A 17,408-nucleotide genomic window follows, 5' to 3' on the forward strand; every position below is an offset into this window, starting at 1 on the left:
TAATTTTTATTTGAAAAGTTTAATTGAATTTTTTAAAAATTATTTCATATGTTTTTATTTTCTAGTTTATACACGGAGAGAAATCTGCTGCTAATATTACTCGAAAGAGCACATTACTTAAATTGCTTAACGTTTCTCTTATATTTTTAGCATGGATTCGTATACTTATTGTAAAAATACTTTCAATGCAATAAGCATAAGAGACAGTAGCTAATTTTGCACGAAATCTTTATTATAAATACAAAGAGAACGTGCTATAAAAGTATTAGATTCTTCTTATAAGAATCGCTCGAACTCCGACTGATTTTCAGGCGGACTTTATACAACATAATCTTACCTGTGTATATACGCACATATAACTCACACACACATATATTTCTCTCTCTCTATATTTGATATTTCTCTGTCCTGTAAAACATTATATATTATATGTAGTATTTAATACTTGTTGCTGTTATAAAAAGATAATATTTATTTAATAGTAAGTATATTAGTTAAAAATTATTGCATTTTTATTTGTGTTTGAATGTATAAGCAACATGTGAAAATTGTTAGGTTATGTTATTGCAAACGTCACCGCTTTGTACGCGTTCCGTTCCTCGAAATCATCCAGAAAAATATATGTGTGTGAGTTATATGTGCGTATACGCAGGTAAGATTGTGTTGTATAAAGTCCGCCTGAAAATCAGTCGGAGTTCGAGCGATTCTTATAAGAAGAATCTAATACTTTTATAGCACGTTCTCTTTATATTTATAATAAAGATTTCGTGCAAAATTAGCAGCTGCTTTTTGTTTTTATTGCATCGAACTCTCCATTACATTAAATAGATGATTTCGTATATAAATTATTATAACCTCAAGCTAAAATTCTATTCAGCAGTGACTAATAAAATTTGTAATGATTCTGCAAGCAATAATAGCAACAGATTTCTCTCCGTGTATTTAATTGAAAAATTTCCGAATAATCAAAATTTCGTAAAATTGAATTTGAAATTCTCAAAAAACTTTTTGAAAAATTATTCAACATAATTGATCTAAAGAAGAATTTTAGGTAGAAATTCTAGAATGTAATAATATTTCTTCATGTTTTAGAATAATATTTCTATAAGTTGTTGAATTTCAAATAGGTTTGAATTGGTATTTTTTGAAAATCTTAATTCCTATGGAAAAATAATAATCATTTAGAGAGTAAATCAGAATATACTTTATACCTATAACTAAATTTTTGTGGAAACTCTGCAAATTCAATAAAAGTCATTTTAACTATCTTAAAAAAATAAAAAGTATATTGAACTTTAGAATTTTAATTCCCATTATTAAAAAGTTAGTCAATACAATAACAAATATTTTAACTAACGAAAAAATGTTAAATTTGTATTGACATTTTGTTCAATTTGCTAATATAATTTAGAATCGCTCCTTGCCAGAGGTTTTTCCATATACCCAATGGGAAATTTACAACTGGCGTAGTACTGCGCCAGCACTGGCAGCACTGGCGGCAAGGCTGAGAGCCAGCACTGGCATGGCACTGGGATGATAACGCCGTCTGGCGCTGCCGAAGTACTGTCTGTCAGTGCTGCCAGGCAGCGCTGGCGCAGCACTGGATCAGTGCTGGCTGAGAATATTGCCGCAATAAATGCTGTATTGTTATTAATTAGTCGTAAATTAATAATTATAAATAATTTAACAACTAAATGGTAAATAATATTAATAAATATTTATTATTCATAAAATATTTCTCTTCTCAAAGAAATTGTATTAAAGATGGAGACTAACAATGGATATAGTAAATAAAGTAGAAAAAAATTGTTTATAACATCTAAAAATTAAATAATAAACAATTACAGTAAGTGTGCATTAGATTTTCATATTTTAGTACCTTACGAATGGAATCTAGAAATATCGCAAACCTATGAAAATAAACAAAATTGCTGACGAGGGGAATCGAACCTACGACCTACGGACTAACAGACTAACGCTCTAACCACTATGCTAACGACACATGTGTACAGTAAAGTATTAATATCTCAGTATCATTCAGACATACAATTATTGAGTCAAAGATGAGAAAAAAATAGGGATACGTTAGAAATAATAAATTGAAATAAAATAAATTAAACTAAATTTTTAATAATGAAATTACTTTACTTATTGCATTTAACATTTTACGTAATTCTTAAATTACGTGGTAATTTTTTAATAATTTTTTATTCATAGTAAGAAGTATAATAGTATTTTAATAGGAACCAAATTATTATTGAGATTAAAGTTTAAATTTTGTTTATAATTTTAATTTGTTTAAATAATTTATTATTTACAAAATTAGACTATTGTGTTAAATTGTTATTATTAAATTTAATAAGAATAAAAAATGAACAACTGAAAAGTAAAATATTAATTTTTTTCAATAAATTTATATTTATAAACATTCATAAACTTTTTTTATAATTTTTTTCAAGTTTATGTCAAAAAAGCAACGTTGGCAAAGAGCGTTGTGAACAATTTTTCTATACTCAGCCAGCACTTGCCGCCGTGGCTTGTCCAAGCTTAGGCGAAACAAAAATTCTGTACTGCGCCAGCACTGATTGTCGAGGCTCGGCTAGACTACGCCGAACAATCGTCTGAGTACTAAGCCAGTGGTGAACATCGGCACTACACTGGCATTTCCCATTGGGTAGTTGAGGACAAAATTTCCTGTAGAAATTGACTGCGTTAACAATTATTGTAAAATCATTTGGTAACGGTTGCTATGGAAACTGTGTCTATGGCAACGCTTGCTACAGAAACTGTTCCTAAATAACGGTCACTATGTAAATGGTTGCTGGAAGTAAAGACCCACTCAGAAGCTTCTCATCAAAATCTAAAAATAACCTCTCAACATAAAGCGACATTTTTCCCCCGCAAATACATGTTATTTCGCAAAATGCATACCTTCAAAATCAATTCCACTGATGATAAATGCCAATATCTTCGATCTGACACAATAAAAGGCAAAAAGAGAATCTGCATTAAAAAGTAAAGAATAAATTGCCAGTCTGATTCTATCTTCCTTTTTTTGTGGAATAATGTTGAAGATTATTGAGAAATGAGTATAATTATCAACTGTATATGTATGTATATTGAAGAGTGATATGTAGTAAAGACCATAATTTCCTGTCGTTTAAGCAATGAATTTGACCTTGATATTGGCAATAATAATTCATCCCGCCTGTTTCTCGCGCCTTGAATGTGTATATTCAGATATGTGTGTCTGTGTGGGTATAGATTTTGTGTGGATGGCGTCCGGTATACAAGTTCATTGTCGTCAAGAGAAGGATGAAGAAAACGGCCGATTAATTGCCAACATTACCGGCCTGTGCGCGCCCTCCTCCTGTGTCAATTATGTGAGCCAACGTGCAGGTGTGCCAACCACACTCCTGTGTATATGTTGGGGTATCATATTTTTTTACGGTCCTAAACACATCTTCTATGTTTGACTCTACAGATGCAAATTCGAATCTCTCCTTCTCTTTTGCCCGCTCGTATTTCCTGTAGTACTTCTCTATTATTTCTTCTTGTAGCTAATCCATAACTTTGCAATAACATCTTTTCTGATAATTATGTACCTTGCTTCATCTAATCAGGCACGTGAAGGGGATTATATGTTGTGGTAGTTTTTTTTAATTGGTTCATTTACGTGGAAAAAATGTATAGTTTTTTCATCTTTTTTTTGTAAAATGCTTTTTAAAAGCGGACAATTCCTTGAAATTTATTTTTCCCTTCATTAAGAAACAATTATGAAGATAAATTTATGGAAATGTTTGAAGAAAAATTCTTCTCATTTAATTGTGCAGGAAAATTGCCCGACGTGACTCAATTTAATTTTTAAATACCTTATAGCCGACTGGGACCCGATTTTACCCACTTCTGACTCCGATCATATTTTCAGGCCCTTTTTGAACCATCATTAGACCAAAAAATAAATAAAATAAAAAGAGGGCATGAACATCCAATAAAAATCATTGGTTAGAATTTTTAGTTCCCAATTTTATGTCATAATTTTTTTTCAAACAAATTTATAAATTTTTAACTAGTATTTTACTTACTTACTTAATTTGAATTTTCTGAATCTCTTACTCTTATGTGTTACCATGACGACCTGCAGGCAGGCAGGCAGTAGAGCTGTGCGAGCGCTTTAACGAGTTCTGGACAAGAATTTTACTTAATTGGTTTCCGTTTCCGCCCAAGTAGAAATGTAATACTGGCATAGTACTGACCCAGTACTGACTGACAGTATAGCAGTACTGACTCCAGTACTAAATCAGTACTGGGAAATCCCTGACTGGTAACGCTGTCCAGTACTGATTTTTTACCGGCAGTCAGTACTAAGTCAGTATTAAAATATCACTGGCAGAACACCGCCTAATTATACTGATTCGCAGGTAAAATTTAACAAATTTGGAAAATGCTGTAACGCGTTCTCTAAAACAAAATTTACCTTTAGAAGCTTATATTAATTTGTTATTTGATTATTAAAGAAAAGGGAGTAATTTATTGAATTATAATAATTATTATTAATATTTCTGTAGTAAATAAACTTTTGTGAGTAACAATAAAAATGTAAATAATTAGCAAAATTGCTTTTATTGAAATAAGTTTTAAAAAAATTTCTTCTTTTTTTTTCATTAATTTATACAATCTTATTTATTTTAATTAATTACTAAATTATTATTATTATTGTTGTTTATAATTATTTAAATTTATATTTTATGTAACACTGTTGAGAATTATACACTAAACACTTAGAACTAAGACGGAAAAATATCGCACGCACGGGGGATTGAACCCTAGACCTCGAGGACGCAAGTCGAATACACTAACCGCACAGCCACGCAAGCTTGGAAGTGATTTTACTTAAACTTCCTTTTGAATTATGGGAAGGATATATACAGTGCTATAATAATGAATTCACTGTATATTATATTTATTTAAAAAAAATTATTATAAATATATGTTTTATATATTTATATACATTTTAACAAGACGTTACATATTAATTAATAGGTATAGCATAAAAATATGATAAAAATTATTAATTTAATTATTAATTATTATTTCTTTATTATTTTTAAATTATTTAATTATTTATTAAAATAATAATAAAAAATATATATTTATACATTTTTAAAAAATAAAAAAAATTTATTATTTTTAATACATAATAGTAAAAATAATTAATAAATGATAATTTATTATTATTATTATGATATACCTATTAATTAATAATTAATAATATATTAATTGTTTGATGTTATTGTTAATGAATAATGTTTTTAAAAATCTTGGAAAATATTTTAATAGTTAATAAATCAAACGATGTTGTTGTTATTAATAGTGTCCGATTTAATGCCATTACATATAACAAATTTTGTTTGTTTTTTAACTCCTTCGCAGTACTGATTTGGTATTATGCCAGTTTTCTGATTCGGTTTTGGAGTTCCATGCTGGTGTTTAACTCCGTCCTAACTCCGGACATTTCTACTTGGGTGGTACCGTTTCGGTGTACACGCGTTTGGAAAGAGTTAAGATTTTTATTGAGAAATTTAAAGGTTTTAAAAAAGGGTGGGTAGCGCAGAGTGTTGAGTGTGTAGTGTAATTGGCAATAGTGTAAAGGAAAGGTATGTTTGTATAGAGTAGTGAATGTATGAGTGATAAAAAAGGTAAAAAAGAAAAGTGTGTTTTGTGAGGTTAGGTTGCTTGAAGTGAGAGAGAGGAGAGAGAGGCAGTGGAAAAATTTTGAGCATTTGAGTCATAAGGTAGATTTCTGGAATGACTGAGTTTGACTCAAATAGTGCTAGCGAGAATGAGAAAAAGGCGCGAGTATTTGAAAGGGGTATAGGAAAGAATGGAAAAAAGATGACGTGTGAGGATTGCATGGATTTGTTGGAATTAGTATGGATGTTGAAGGATGCGATGGATGAAGGAGCTAAAAGAGTGAAGGAAAATTTGATGGATATCTGTGAGGATGGGGAAACAAGGGACAAAGAGATAGGAGAAATTGAAGAGGGGTTGGAGAAATTGCAGGAACTGTGGAATGAATGGGATAGTAAGTGGAAAAAGGAAAGCATGTGGAGAAGAATGAATTGATTGGAAAAATGTATAAAGGAAGTGAATGAAGGGACTGAGAAAGTTGAGGGAAGTGAATATGAGAGGTTAAAGTGGAAAGTGGGAGATTTGTCAAGGCGAGTGGATGTAGTAGAAAATGAAAAAAGGAAGAAGAATGTAGTGGTCAGAGCAGGTATAAATGTAGGTGTGTTGGAGGGTAAAAGAGCAGTGGAAAAAGTGTTGGCGTGGGTGGGGGTGAATGTCTCAGTTAAAATGGTACAAGCGTTAGAAAGGGGAGAATATGAGGTACCAAAGTTATGGTTGGTGGAGTTGGGTAGTGAGAAAGAGAAAATGGATGTGATGAGGGTGAAAGGAAGACTTAAAGGAAGTGTAATAAGAATAGATGAGGATAGATGTTGGAGAGAGAGAAGAATGTTATGGCTATTGAGAGAAAGAGCGTGGACGGAGAGAGTGAATGGGAAACAGGTAAGAATGGGTAAAGAGTGTATTTGGGTGGATGGGGTAAAGTATGTTGTGAGGGAGGATACGGGTGGAGTGATGGAAGCGTGTAAAGTGTGATAGACAGGGATAGGCTGAGAATGAGGTAAGAAGATTTTGCTTGGGTTATGGATGGGTAAAAGTGGATGACTGGAGGGTGTAAGAGAGGTGAGAAAGGAGTAGAAGGTTTTTGAAAAAGGGTGGACGAATTGGGTCGAAGCCAGCATTAGCATATAAGAAACTGGAAACGGAAGCCCGGCACTGGCGAATTGTAAGGTTGAGAGCGTGGAGAGAGTTGCGAGTAGGTTGAGTTGTGTTTAGGTTAAGTTGTATAAAGAGAATGTTTAGTTGTAAGGATTTTTGTAAATATAGGTTAAGATTATTATATGTATGTATTTGGGAGTCTCGAACCCTACCTATTGTAGGGAGAGTAAATAAACTAATAATTTTACTTAATTTTTAAAAAATAATTGAACTTCTGCAAAGAATTTTATTTAAATTTTTTGGAAATAATTGAATTCCTTCAAAGCATTTTGTTATTTACGAGAATAATTGAATTCTTAGGCAGAATTTTATTAAAACTTTTTAAATAATTGAATTTCTACGAAAAAATTTATTATTTGTAAAGATAATTGAATTCCTGCGAAGAATTTTATTATTTATAAGAAAAATTGAATTCTTGTGAGGAATTTTATTAAACCTTTTGAAAATAATTATAATTGTTTCTATGAACGTTATATTAAAACTTTTGAAAATATAAAGAATATTTACTAATTAATTATAGTTAACTGTATTTAAAGTTATACTATTTACAATTTTTTTGTCACCTTTGTGTCACCAATTTTTAGAAAATAATTCACTTTTTCACCTATTTTATGAAAGAAAGATACTGTGATCCCTAATGAGCTAAAATTTTTCATTTCTAAGGAAAACAGAAAAAAATAATTTTGAAATCGTTAGCATCTTAAAACCAAAATGATTGAAAAATAGCTTATTTTTAAATTTAAAACTATTAACTATACCCGAGTCGAAATTTAAGCTCTACTTTCACCCTGAATTTTCAGGGTCTATTGAGTGTTAGGAGTAGTAAAGTAGGGTCTAATTCCAATATAATTAGACCCTCCTTTGACTCCCAAAACAGGCTGAAATTTGCCAATCTTCCATTTGGAGAAGCAAAGTAGGGTCTAATTCTAAGAAACCTATACCGTACTTTTAAACCTCGTAGACCCTACTTTCATACTCCTAGACCCTACATTCTAAAAGAAAATTTTGAATTATTTTTTAATGCATTACTTGAAACACTACAAATGCAAAAAGTACTCCAAATTGATAAATACTGATGTCAAATGCTTCATTTTAATCTGAGCAAATCTTCAAATTTTTCTTTTTCTAATTGTAGGGTCTAGGAGTAGGAAAGTAGAGTCTACGAGGTTTAAAAGTACGGTACAGGTTTCTTAGAATTAGACCCTACTTTGCTTCTCCAAATGGAAGATTGGCAAATTTCAGCCTGTTTTGGGAGTCAAAGGAGGGTCTAATTGTATTGGAATTAGACCCTACTTTACTACTCCTAACACTCAATAGACCCTAAAAATTCAGGGTGAAAGCAGGGCTTAAATTTCGACTCGGGTATATTTAAAACTAAAGTCATAACTTTAACCGAGTCGAAAATTAAACCGTTTTTTCACCCTGAATTTTCAGGGTCTGTTGAGTATTAGGAGTAGTAAAGTAGGGTCTAATTCTAATACAATTAGACCCTACTTTGACTCCCAAAACAGGCGGAAATTGTCCAATCTTCCATTTGGAGAAGTAAAGGAGGGTCTAATTCTAAGAAACCTATACCATACTTTTAAACCTCGTAGACCCTACATTCTAAAAGAAAATTTTGAATTATTTTTTAATGCATTACTTGAAACACTGCAAATGCAAAAAGTACTCCAAATTCATAAATACTGATGTGTTTTATAGCGTCTATATACACTTCGTGTATATAGACGCTCTAAAACACATAAAATTCCACTTTTACTCATCCCAAGTGCTTCAATTGAATCTGAGCAAATCTTTAAATTTTTCTTTTTCTAGTTGTAGGGTCTAAGAGTATGAAAGTAGGGTCTACGAGGTTTAAAAATACGGTATAGGTTTCTTAGAATTAGACTCTCCTTTACTTCTCCAAATGGAAGATTGGCAAATTTCAGCCTGCTTTGGGAGTCAAAGGAGGGTCTAATTTTAAAAAATTGTATTAAAATCAGACCCTAGTTTACGACTGCTAAACCTAAATAAGCCATACATTTTCACAGGCTAAGTAGGGTCTAAATTTCGACTCGGGTAGGACTAAAGTTTAGTCTAAAGTTCAGTAAAAAATGGTTTTAATGTAAAAGGTTTTTGTCAAAAGTAGGCCAAAAGTATAAGATTTATTTTTTACACTCTATCTTTCTTCGGAGCCTGACACAATTATGAAGAAAAATCATAGAAAATAAAAAAAAGAATCCGTGTAAGATTGTTAAAGAGATATACATTTAAAAGTACGCATTGTTGTAATGTTTTGAAACAAAAATACGTTGATAGAATAGAAAAGAATATAAACCGTTTTTGAAAAGAAACATAACTTTGCGCAATAAGCATCTACTATAACGTGCGCGCATTTTAGTAAAGAATTTAAAAATACAATTCTTCTTCACACCCATGTTTTTTTTATAGACAAAAACCTCTTTTGCAAAACACATAGAAACTATGTCGTTCATTTTCTCTCCCCATATAATCACACTTAAAACACAAGCAAAACTCTGTACACACGTATAGCAAAAGCAAGTGGAAAGCAAGCTCGGTGTGTAATACCTGCATAAATTAGAGTTATTCGTATACCTTAGGCAACTTATGTATTATACAGCCATCCTTATTTCATATGCGATATCTCGGCACAACTTCTTATATCACACTGACCACACCGTATATCCGGTTAATGAAAACTATTTCCATGACACTTAAGTTCGCAACTTTAGTTTTTTAACCTAAACAATTATTCATTATTCCTGAAAATCTATTCCTTTTCAATTTCAATTTTATCTCGCGGGATAATCATTTTATTGCTTCACTAATCAAATAAAATTGCATTGGGAAAGATTATAATGGTGTAATTATATAGCCGATAATACACAAAGGATATAAGTAAGTAACACAAATGAAAACAGAAGTAGGTAAATTTATTCCAGAAGCTAGTATAAGGTCTCTTAGGGAAATTTAATGATAGGTAATTTAGTATGATAATTAGATTTGCTGTTTCATAATTTTATAAATAATAATCATTTTTTAAATGATAATTACTGTTATTAATAAAAAAATTTACTTTATTACCTTAAATGTCTTATTATTATTTATACCAAACAAAAACATCTTTGATGCAAAAAGTTCCGACAAGCAAAAGTTTTTGTAATTGTCCAAATAATTAATGTCAAGTAAAATCAAGTAAAATTTATAATTTAATATTGACTCATTTTATTACCTAATATTACTAATTACATTTCCAAATTGAGTCAATGTTTCAAATTATGTTTTGAATTATAACAAATATGAAATTTAATTTCATGATTAGGGATCGTCCATAAATTACGTAAGACATTTTGGGAGAGGTGTGGGTCTGCTAAATCTTACGAACCGTAGAAAAAATGGCGCTAATGTATATAAAAAATCTTACGAAGGGGGGTGGGTGGTCAAATTTTCCAAAAAAGTGACTTACGTAATTTATGGACGGCCTCTTAACATAAGCAAAAAATTAAATCTAATTAGGGAGCGTTCACAAATGAGTCACGCTTTTGGGGGTAGGGGGGGGGGGGTCTTACTAAACGTGACACAATGTATTTTTCTGATATGAAATTGCAAAAATTGCGTGACAGGGGGAGGGGGGGGGGGTTGGAAATCTCCAAAAATTGCGTGACATCATTTGTGAACGCTCCCTTATTCGTCTTAATAAAATATTTCTATTTAAGGTAATTTTAAAATCTTTGCGTCAATAATCTTTTTAACTTATAATTCATGAAAGTATTGACGCCAAGGTTTTAAAATTGCCTTAAATAGAAATTTCTTATTAAGACGAATAATTATTTCATTTTTTACTTATGTTAATCATACAAAATTTCATATTTGTTACAATTCAAAATATAACTTGAAACATTTACTCAATTCGGAAATGTAATTAGTAATATTAATAAAATGAATGAATATTAAATTATAAATTATTTACTTGATAAACTTTTATTTCACTAATTTTTTGGAGAATTATAAAAACTTTTACTTGGAGGAACTTTTTGCATCAAAGATGTTTTTGTTGAGATTTTAAAACTTTTTGCGTCATCTCAAATATTTGATGATGATTTGAAATATTTGATTGCCTTTGGTCTAATGATTAAAAATACAATTAAAGTTTAAATAAGAATTTATATAAGATATGATTCTTTACAGAAATTGTTACATTAATTTTTACAATTTTTAATTTCTACGCTCTAAAAATAACATATTAATTATAGGGGAGAGTGGGGCAAAATGGGGTAGGCGGGTCAAATAGGGTACCTCTGTTTTTCCATGATAGGTACTTTTAATTTTTTTTATCCTTGATATATATCATTCATATTGATAAGAAACTGTTATTAATTATGAAGACACTACAAAAAAAAGAATTATTTTTTGAAAGTTATACAATTCTTTAAAGTTTTAAGCAAAAAAAATATGAATATTTGTTAAAATTGTAGTGCTTACAAAACTTTTTGGGATAATGCATTTAATTTGGCAAGTGTGGGATCTTTTTTAGCACTTATTCTAGAGTAATTTCCAATAGAATAGATTGTTAAATTATTTACAATAACTTGGAAACATTGCATTTTGTTTTAATATGCATAGTGTGGGGCATACCGGACGTGCTACACCGTTTCATTCAACTATTTAATAACAATATATTATGTATATTTAAACATTCCCCGTAGAAGAATCGATATTTTTGTTTCGAGGCATTTATACTATCGATGTTTTGCAATATCCATGTTCTTTGTTAAATTCTAATAAATATTACTTGTTTTGCTTCGTCGTGAGGAAGCTTTGTAGTCGTTTTATTTACAAAATTTTTAAAAATCCTTTTAACAAATTTTCTTCTATATAGGACTATGTTATATAAGACCCTGAACAATTGTCCGGATGTATGTATGTATGTGTGTGTGTGGATCCCGATTTTTGTGAACACGATAACTCGAAGAGGTTTTAACGAATTTGGCTAAAATTTACCAGGTATATTTATCATAAAAATATTTCGAAATGGATTGATAGACTTTAAAAAATTCTCAGAAAAAAAATCTTTTTTGACTTTTTTCTAAAAAATTTTTTTTTCAAACAAATTTTTTTAAGTTGGTTCTTGAAGTTAATATATAATAAAATCTTATTCTTTGCATCAAGACGAATCGATTGGTATATAAAAAGTATAAATTGTATGAGAATTTACAGAGTTAATCACAATTAAAGCTGAAAAATTCGCATTTTTATCAAAAAATGAGTTCTTTCCGCAATATTATGTTGCCGTATAAGAAAATCTTACTCATTTATTTCTAAAATCTTATTCTTTGCACCAAGACGGATCGATTGGTATATATAAAGTATATATTGTATTTAAATTTATAGAATTAAAACCAATTATAGACAAAAAAATTTGCACTATTAATAAAAATTCATTTTTTCTTAAAAATCATGTTGCTGTACAATAAAATGTTATTATTTATTGAAAAATAAATAAAAATTCTTATTCTTTGCATTAAGACGAATCAATTGATGTATATAAAGTATATATTCTATTGAAAATTATAGAATTAATTACAATCAAATTTGAAAAATTCACTTTTTTACTAAACATTTTTTTGTTTATTTAGATTCATATTACGGTATAAGAAAATGTTATTCTTTCTATTAAGACGAATGCACTTTATTTTATAAATGTTAAATTGTATTAAAAATGATTTAAAAATGAAATATATTTATCATTAATGCTTCCTCCACGAGGAAGCAAATTTTTTTTGCTGATCGTAAAGAGGAAGCAAAATGTTCATGTATTGAACATCTGGATTTACAACTTGTTTTCATAGTAATAAAGAACCCTACTTTTTGTTTGTATATATAATCTCATACCCAGGTAGAAAAATTTAATGGAAGCCTAGATATATGCTAGCGCCACCACTGGAATTTGTATGGCAGTTTATCTCGCCGACGTCTTCTAGCGCCTTGCATGGCGCGAGCATTTTCCGCTAGAATGCAACATAACCTCAAATTTCTGTTGCATAAAGTGTCAGAGGTGTTTGTTTTTATTTTTAAAGTAAAAGTAAATGTTTGCTTGAAGAATATTATGGCATTTAAAAACAATAATAGTAAGGAAATGTAAGTATTTATATATTTGTAATTTTTATTAAATTTAAAATTTTAAATATAAATTAATAATGTATTAAAAATTTCTTGGTCTTTCGTTAATTCATATACATATTTATAAAATAATTTTTAGTTTGTGAATGTTTTATTCGACCTCTAAGGAAATTTTAAAGAATATTTTAAGTAATTAATCTAACAATTTATCACCAAGAATAACAATAAATACTTTTGATGAATTAAACATATTAATTTCTCTAAATTCAAATTAGAAAACGTAACCTCAAACTGGATTTATGTTTTCTTTATTTTTAATTGACCTCTCAGAACAGTTTTGTTGGTTTTAAACTTTTAAATAAGAACTTAACTTTTGCAATTAAATTATAAGTGATTTTTTAATAATGATTTAGACTTTGGGAGATAATTTTCATAAACTAATATGTATATATAATTCCACAAGTTTAACAAGTGTGATTACATTTATTAAAACGAAACGTGTAATTAATTCTTTAAATATGTATAATTTCCATTGTAAACAGATAATTAGTAAATGTTTTTTATATATACTTTTATTTAAAGTCATCAAATGAAATGACATATGAGAATAATTGTTTAATTCGCGAAATAAATTTTTGGCAGGTGAGGTTATGTACATACATTCTGTTATGTTCGCATTCTAGCACTGCGAGCAGAATGCGAGGAAGGTGCTAGAGCACAAAAGTGTTTCAAATGCTCTCAGCGCCACTACAGCGCAATGGCGTGCGAGAGTGGCACCTTACTAGCGCCACCAAATTTTTCTACTAGGGTACAACAAGAATTTAATGAATTTTGAAAAAATATTCCATGTTTTGTATAGTTATTTGATACCACCCCATTTTAGCACTTTCTCAGAAATTATGATATAAGTTCTTTCAAAAATTTTTATCTTCTTCAATTTTGTACCATTTTGATTTCTTATTTCTTAATAAAATACCTATAAAAATTATTTTTTGTCAAGTTAGAATTAGATATTGCACATGTTTAAATTTCCTGAAACATTTATCGAGATTGTAACCCAATTAATTACATTACAAAGTATTTTACAAACTCTTTAAGTATAATTTAGTCTCTACGTTTGTCTAAATGTCAAGAAATCCAATTTTTTGGGAAAAAATATAATATTTCAAAAAATACGAAATGTATTAAAATTTCTTGAAACATATATCGAAATTTTAACCCAATCAATTATATTCCAGAGTATTTTACAAATCCGTTAAGTAGTTTAGTCTCTACGTTTGTCTATAAATTTCAAAAAATCAAATTTTTTTGAGAAAAACTAAAATATTTCAAAAAATACGAAATGTATTGAAATTTCCTGAAATATATATCGATATTTTAACCTTATTAATAATATTCCAGAATATTTTACAAATCCGTTTAGAAGTTTTGGCTCTAGATTTATCTAAATGTCAAAAAGTCGCCATTTTTTCAGTTTTCTTTGCTTAAATTCTATAAAAGTATGAAGGAAGGAGTTTATACCGATTGGTATAAATTTATACTCGCGCGAGTATAAGCGGATATTCCTCCAGGAGAATAGATTCGCGCCTGCGCAAACACGTGGTCAAGGCAAAGTCTTTCACTACACAGCTGGAGGCAAACATTATGCGCAGGCGCGAATCTATTCTCCTGGAGGAATATCCGCTTATACTCGCGCGAGTATAAATTTATACCACTCGGTGTAAACTCCTATATAGGTGTCAAAAATTTTGAATAAACTTAACAGAATTTTTTCTTTTATCATTCTTTATCCAACTTTTGTTGGAAAATTCAGCAAAATCGGTTAAGATTTTTACTCGAGTTATTCGATTTTATCTATAGCAGTCGATAGTTTGAGAATATATGTAGGTATAGGGTTAATGTGCCAGTTACTGCGAGATTCAGGTTTAGCAGCCTTTGAAATAAAAAATTGGACAAATTAATTAATTAAATTAATAATTGTTTAAATGTGTTTCTTTACGTACAATTTGTATTCAGTAAGGACGGTTTTATTATTATTAGTATTGTGATAGGATATTACGATTTGGCCCATTTACAATACCCAACTTTCGTCCTGGCGTTGGCGTGGACGAAAACTGGCATGGCAATAGAAATAAATTCCATACAAGAGCATTATAGGAGCAATTTTCAACCTCCGGTATTTTCTCACTGGAATTCCATCCATTGGCCTTGTTCCTGGATTCAGTCAAGGATTATAATTATCCCTCGTACTTGAAGTTCACCACGTCATCTTGCACTTCCATGCGAGTTGTGTGGGGGTTGAGGGGACTCGACTCTTGGCAGGCAGCTGGAGACTGCAGAAACCGATCGGCGCTTCTTTTCTTTCCTCGCGTCGCTTCACCTCGTTCATGCCGAAGTTGCCTTCGCCGATGACATCTGGTCGACGGTCAGGAATGTCGGCCACTAACCGGTCCCCTCTTCTCTTGCATATCGTTCTTCACTCACACTTTACCTAGTTTATACATGTATATCAATATTTATATATTAATATACAGAAATATATAAATACATATATGAATATGTGAAAAATATATTTGCGCACGCATGTATACTAGCAAAATGAATTTCCAGCCTAGGTGAATACTGAATTTCTCACCTGACTGGAGCGCGTGCCGATCGTTAAATTCGCGCTAACGTTAATGTTCAACTTGGCGCGATTCTCTGCCTCACTAGACATGATATATATTATTTTACAACTCATCTAGTTATTTTGTATTTTATTCTCTAAAATCATTCGTTTGAATAAATTTCCCTTTTCCATTGAAACCTGTGTAGAAAATAGAAATTGCTCCGCTCAAAGCTGGTTCGAAATACCTTGCATGATCTGAACCTAGATTGAACTAGTCACATCTGGTTTGAAATACCTTGACAGATCTGGGCCTAGATAAATCTGGTATAAAATGCCTTTCCCTATCTGGACCTAGACTGTCGAAAACTTGGCAGAATCTGTTCTATAATACTCTGCCTTACCTGAGCCGAGACCGACTAACAGCTGTTTACAATCTGCTTTAGAATATTGCCTGATCTGGGCCTAGATTGGCTAAAACTTAGGGAGTTGACGGTCACTGCAGTTGGGAGTGAAATTTTTCGAGTTAAAAATCAACTCCATAAGGGAGTTAATTTAACAACTTCTTATTTTTACTGTGTAAATTTCAACTCCTTTCATCCAACTCCTTTCGCTTTAACTCTTAAATGGGTGCGACTTTTATAGAATCCCCTAGGGAGTTAAAATTTAACTTCCTTTTTTTACAGTGTACCTAGCCTGGAGTGGCTAATACTTGGCTGAATACTTTACTGAATTCTAATATAAAGACTTCAATTTATTCTATTTCTGACAATAATTTCTTTTTAAATAATTTAATTCTTCATAAGAACTATTATAAAATTATTACTTAGAAATTATTTAATGAATAATTTTAATTCAATATTTCAAAATTAAGTGTATTTTAAAATAGTTGCGTTTACAATTTTCATAAATAGAATATGAACTTCAAAAGATTTTTATTTGAAATTTTATAAAAGTTCAATTTTGAGTGAATTTAATTTTAAAAAAATTAAATTTTGGAGAAGTTACAAATGATTGCGGAAATTCCATTATTTTCAAAAATATTAATAAAATTCTTCGCAGAAATCCAATTATTTAAAAAAATTTTAGTAAAATTCTTGTCAAGAATTCAATTTTTTTCAAAAATAACAAAATTCTTCGCAGAAATACAATTATTTTCAAAAATTTTAATAAAATTCTTTGCATTTCAATTATTTTCAAAAATGTTTCTCAATTCAATGATTTTCAATATCAACTATTTCAATAAGATTTTCCAAAAGAATTCAGTTATTTAAAAATTTTTTTAATAAAATTCTACGCCAAACATTTAATTATTTTCATAAATAATAAAAATTCTTTTTGGAAATTCAATTATTTTCATTAATGGTAAAACTCATCGCAGAATTTAAATTATTTTTAATTCAATTTTAATCGAATTCCTCGAAAAATGTACCTAGTAATACTTAAAAATTGATTTAAAAATGAATTTCAATTAAACAATTTTTTATAATTAATTGAATATTAAAAAAGCATTATAGCATGAATTTTTAGAAATAATAATTGAATTTTTAAAACGTTTGAAATTATAATATTTGAAAATTTGAATTTTTCATACTTTTAACTAACAATTCTGTAGAATTAATTTATTTGAAAAAATTTGAAAAATAATTTTCAAATAATCGAAATTTCGTAAAATTAAATTGTAAGCAAATTGATTTGAAAATTCCCGAAGAACTTTTTCAAAAATTATTAAAAACAATTGATTTAAAGAAGAATTTCAGTTAAAAATTCTAAATATTGTTAGACTTTTAAAAAAGAATTCTCTTTGTAATTAGTTACATCTAGAATGTATTTATTT

Source organism: Leptopilina heterotoma, unplaced genomic scaffold, assembly GCF_015476425.1.
Source record: "Leptopilina heterotoma isolate Lh14 unplaced genomic scaffold, ASM1547642v1 Lhet_18, whole genome shotgun sequence".
Lineage (NCBI taxonomy): Eukaryota > Metazoa > Arthropoda > Insecta > Hymenoptera > Figitidae > Leptopilina > Leptopilina heterotoma.